Source organism: Dermacentor variabilis, chromosome 6 (genome assembly GCF_050947875.1).
Source record: "Dermacentor variabilis isolate Ectoservices chromosome 6, ASM5094787v1, whole genome shotgun sequence".
NCBI lineage: Eukaryota > Metazoa > Arthropoda > Arachnida > Ixodida > Ixodidae > Dermacentor > Dermacentor variabilis.
The window spans coordinates 59,145,632-59,151,548 of record NC_134573.1 but is presented as its reverse complement, the minus strand read 5'-3'; positions in this window follow the sequence as shown (position 1 = coordinate 59,151,548).

The following is a 5,917-nucleotide window of genomic DNA, read 5'->3' as shown; positions in this document are numbered from 1 at the left end:
ACGGTAACCTCTGTTAGGTAGCTGCGATGAAAGGCTCCAGAGAAAAACTAAAATTGTTCTCTTTCTAGTTACTTTCATAAAAAAGACTCTTTTTGACATTACCTCGCATTTTCCAAACTTGGCAGTATATGTATGCTGCGAACTTTAGTACTCAGCAAAACTTCATCAACCAGACGTTTAATTTTGTTAAATAGCAAACAATCATCTGCGAAATGTCCGATCTCAACATGTTCAGGAATTACCTAGATAGAGAGTCAAATTACCCAGGTGTCTGAAATTCTTACCTGTCCTGCTTATTTTTCTTCCTTTCTTTCTTTCTTTCTTTCTTTCTTCCTTCCTTACTTTTTTTCCTCTTCCATTGCAGTAATTTTCAGAGGATATAGAAAATGAAACGGCCAGACATATGAGCTTAAATGGGACTGTGTTTACTCTACAGAAGATATGGCCGGCACAAACAGTATGCCGGAACGTTAGGTTAGCCCCACTACGTCGTCCCTTTCGTCTTGGTGATCGTCGTCTTTGTCCCTCTCGTGGCCCCGTAACATAACCCCCGCCGGCGAAGGCACCGACACGGCGCCTTCTAGATGGCGGCCGCATGATATGGCTTGAGACGACCTCGAGGACGATATCAGTTGACGTGGACGGCGGGGAAGCATCGGCCGGAGCTACTTCATAAGCCACATCACTGAGCTGTTGGACGACGCGGTGAAGGCCAGAGTACCGGGAGAGCAGTTTTTCTGAGAGGCCCACACGCCGTGAAGAAGTCCAAAGGAGGGCGAGGTCACTGGCAGAGAACTGGACATCACGATGACAGTTGTCAGAAAGAGACTTCTGTCTTGCCTGCAACTCATAAATGCGACGGTGGGCACTCTTGCGTGCCTGGGCGGCTGTAGCTATAACGTCGCGAGCGTACTCAGACGAGGTCTCCAGAGCCGTTGGCAGGAGCGTGTCCAAAGGCAATGTCGGGTCACGACAAAGGAGGAGATAGGGGGGGAGTAGAGAGCGGTTTCGCGACGTGACGTGTTGTACGCGAACGTCACAAATGGAAGCGCGGCATTCCAGTCACATTGATCTGAGGACACAAACATCGAGAGCATGTCTGTAAGTGTTCGGTTCAGGCGTTAAGTGAAGCCGTTCCTTTGAGGGTTGTATGCTGTGGTCAACTTGTCTTTCGTGGTACATGAGCGAAGTATATCTTTAAAATCCGAGGCAAAAAGTGGCGGCCCTTGTCTGCGACAAGTTCCGCGATGTAACATGACGTCTTCTAGCAGGAACTCTGCGACGTCGGTAGCACAACTGCTCGGGATGGCTCGTGTGACGGCACAGCGGGTTGAATAATCCCTTGCAACGGCGAAGTACTTATTGCCAACTCTGGAGGTAGGGAAAGGGCCCAACAGGTCGAGGCCAACACGATAAAACGGTTCGGTGGATATGTCAAGTGGCTGGAGGGTTCCAGCCGGAAGCAAAGTAGGCTTTTACGAAGTTGGCATGGCTCGCAAGTAGCGACATAACATCACACGGCACGGTAGAGTCCAGGACAGGAAAATTGTCATCGGACCCGGTCGTAGGTCCTGGAAACACCCAAGTGTACAGCTGTGGGGACATCATGGAGTTGCGCGATTGCAGTTGCCTGGAGATGAGAAGGAACAACTACAGGCAGTTTATGTCCATCTGTGCGCATAGTTCGGCGCTATCAGTTGCCGTCCAGAGCAAGGAACAAGGTAAACGAGGGGTCTGACGGGTCAGAACGGAGGCGGCTGATGAGGTAGCGCATGAATGTATCTCGCGCTTGCTGCTCACCATTGTGGTGGGAGGTGGAGAGCGTGAATATTCCAGCAGTGGCATCACTGGAGTCAGGAGTATCGACGGGGTGCAGAGACAACAATAGGCATCCTGGTGTAGCCTACCGGACTTGTACACCACTGCGTAGGGGATTTCTTGAATACCTAGACGACCCGTTGGTTCCTTAAGTGTCGAGAGCCAACAGGGAGCGTGATAACAGTTAAAGGTCGACAGTTTAAGTACGGCTGGAATTTGCTCACTGCCCATACGAGTGTGAGGCACTCGACCTCCATAATGGAGCAATTGCGTTCAGCGTGTGAAAGCAGGCGACTTGCGTACGCAATAACTTTGTCACGCCCACGTTGACACTGAGCTCAAACCGCGCCAATTCCACAGCTACTAGCATTTGTACGGACCTCTGTAGGGGCTGATGGGTCGAAGTGAGCGAGAATTGGCGGAGTAGTGAGCAGGGTGATAAGGCGTTGGAAGGCAGTAGCTTGGTAAGGACCCCATGAAAAGCAGGCGCCTTTCTTCAGGAGTTCGCGCCGAAGACGAGCAATGCACGCAAAATTTTTGACAATGGACAGAAATAACACCATAAGGCTACAAAGCTGCAGACGTCTTTGGCACAGGTTGACACAGGAAAATTAAAAACAGCACGAACTTCTGCGGCATCCGAGTGGGCGCCAGATAAGTCGACGAGATGACCAAGGATAGTAATTTGGCGGCGACCAAAGTGGCACTTCGAAGAATTTGATTGTAGCTCAAGAGTACGGAAGACGGAAAGAATAGACGAAAGGAGTTCTACGTACGTCGCGAAGGTCGGCGAGAACACGATGACCTCGTTGAGGTAACAAAGGCATATAGGCCCTTTAAAGCTGTGCAAGAGCGTGTCCATCATACGCTCGAAGGTGGCAGGAGCGTTGCACAAGCCGAAGGGCATCACTCCAAGCTCATAAATGTCATCTGGCGTAAAAAATGTCGTCTTCTCACAGGCCATGTCATCGACGACAATCTGACAGTAACCGGAGTGCAGGTCTAACCATGAAAAACACGTCGCACCGTGTAGGCAATCCAATGCGTCGTGTATGCGTGGCAGTGGATAGCATCCTTTGTTATTTTGTTTACATGGCGGTAATATATGTAGAATCGCCAGGTGTTGTATTTCTCTTTTTACCAAGACAGCAGGAGAAGCCCATGAGCTCGACGATTGCTCAATAATGCCCATGGTAAGCACCTTACCAAACTCCTGTTGTATTACTCGGCGCTAGGCATGTGACACGCGATAGGGCTGTTTGTGAATAGACGGTGCATCGCCGGTATGTATGCGATGCTGAACTAGGGAGGTTTGTCCAAATGGCCGACCGTGAAGGTCAAAAATGTGGGAATGAAAAGTGAGCAGATTGCGAGGATCGTCGGTTTGGGGGGAGGGGGGGGAGGGGTGTAAGGTCCAGGGCTATCATCTTGGTAATGTTGTCGTGCGCTGGAGGAGACTTGGTGGAATGAGAATTGGAAAGAGTTGGAGGAAGAAGTAAGAGGCTAGAGCGAAGAAAGACCATACTCGTGCGACGGCGACAGTGTGGAGAGTGACATCCCCTTAGGCAGACGCCGAAATTCAGGAGCGGAAGGAAAGTTTTCTTAGCCGATACGGTCACTACGGTGTGAGAAAACGATACGCCGTGCGAATGTAAGGCATCGACACAGGATGTGACGACATAGTCACCATCCGGTACACAAGGTTGGGCACAGCAGTGATACAGGTCAGTGCTTGCGGATATAGACGAACAAAGTAGGCTCAACCGAGCTGTATCGGTACGGTGTCGGTATGGTCGGAAACATGAGGCACATTAAGCTTCACTACACCAGCTGAGCAGTCAATTATAACTGAGTGGGCAGATAAAAAATCATGGTCGAGGATCGCGTCGTGAAGGCAATGGTCAAGTACACAGAACAATACAGATGTGTGGCGACCGGCTACGCTGACCGGAGCGGCACACACTCCCAGCACAGCGGGAGTTCCCCCATCAGTGACTCGTTAGACGCGGGACTCGGCAGGAAGGAGCACTTTCTTGAGCGGCTTGCGGAGATCAGCGCTCATGACCGAGATGTGTGCGCCGGTGCCGATCAGGGCCGTGAAAGGTAGGGCATCAACTTCTACGGCGATTAGGTTCTGATCTGTCGGCAAGGTAAGGAGAGTATTTGCAGGTCGAGAGTCCAATGCAGTGTCACCTCCGGAAGCTGCATCCGTCAGCTTAGCGGGGTTGAGAGTAAAGAAAGGCAAGGCGATGAAAAACGACGCGGCAGGGGCGAGCGGGACCGGCGATCGTGCGACCACGGCGAACGGCTCGAGCGTCTCAGAGACCCCGAAGTGCCGCGGTCAGGGCATGTCGGGTCATTTGGAGCAATAAATGGCTGGCGCTGGTTACCACAGTGGTGGTAGGAGAACATGGAGCGTGAAAACGAGCGCTTACGGTAACTACAATAGCGAGAAATGTGCCCGACACCGCTACAATGGAAGCATATGGGTTTGTCGTCTGGTGTTAGCGATTTGGCTGGATCTCGATAGCGTCGAAATGTTTGTGGAGGTCAATGAAGAGGTGCTGGCCTAACCGGAGGGCGTGTGATGGAGCACACGGGTTTCATTCCTGAGTTGGCCAGTTCTTGCGTGGATGAGGGAGATTGTCATTTGCGTATCCTGAGAAGGGCGTGCGAAAGAAGATGGTGACGCAGCCTCGATTTCGCACCGCACAATTCGGACAACGCTATCTGTAGTGAATGATTGAAGGTCCGAATGAGCGTCTTTGCACGACGACATAGCAGCGGTGTTGAGAAGCGGCACGAACTGTGCGGCAATGCGACGGCTCTTTGGATCTTCGAAACGTCTGCACTCACGGATAATTCTGTCTAGCGTCGAGCAGTCTTTAACAATGAGCAAGTTAAACGCATCATCGGCGATGTCTTTCATAATGTGCCTCACCTTGTCAGCTTCGGGCATACTGGCATCGACACGGTGGCAAAGAGCAAGGACATCAATGATGTATTCAACGTACGACTCAGTAGCTGTCTGAGCCCGACAGAATAAGTCTTGCGCAGCGGCGCACTGTGTCGAGCGAGCTTGCCAAAAAGGTCGCGAAGTTTTTCCTTGCATACGTCCCAGCTGGTCAACTCTTCATGTGTGTCTTACCAGGTGCGTGCTGGTCCCTCGAAGTAGAAGAGAACATTTGCCAGCATTACTGTCGGATCCAGTCATTTGTGTGCAGCGAGGCGTTCGTATATGCCAAGCCATTCTTCGACGTCGACTTTGTCGGTGCCATTAGCAGAGAAGGTGCTGGGGTCGCGTGGATGGGTAAAGACGACTGACGGTTGCGGTGCCGCGGATTCTGACGGCCCGGGTGCGCCGGGCGCACACGCTGTGCTTAACCTAGTGGCCTGGTGGTCTGTCAGCATGGTAGGACGGCCCAGATCAAGCCCACTGCGGAGTTCCGTATTGTGCAATACCCAGAACCTCCACCAAAACTAAAACGGACAGAGATATAAAGCTAAATGGGTCCTTGTTTACTCTGCAGAAGATGTGGCTGGTACAATCCGCATGGCCGAACGTAAGGGTAGCCCCGCTATGTCATCTGTTTCGTGTTGTTGGTGATCGTCATCATTGTCTTTCTCCTGGCACCATGAAAATATGTTGGCGTTTGTATCCCTTTGCGTTAGTGCCTTGCATATAATCCTTGCTTGTTATTTACAAGCATGTGCCACCGCATACGTGTTTCTGATATTCGTCTTAATTGTGCATGTACTTTTTGTATTGGTTCCTTTGAGAAGGTATTCCGTGTGATTACATTGAGTGAATAATGTTATTGACAGTTCGATCCTTCTGATAGGTTTTTGAATAACACTTCTTTTAGGTTTAGGTAATTGTTCCCTTACCCGATGCTTTCCTAAATGCATGTAAGGTATTATGAAAACCTAGGCTCAGATCGACGAAAGACAAGATCTTCTTGAGTGCACTAGTGCACCAGGTTGTTTAGACTGGGCCACCATTAGGATCGACCCACATTTTTACGTTTCAGAAGCTCCGGAATAAGCAAATATTTCTATTATGAGAAGCCAAACTTCTGATACCAGTTTTAGGCACGCG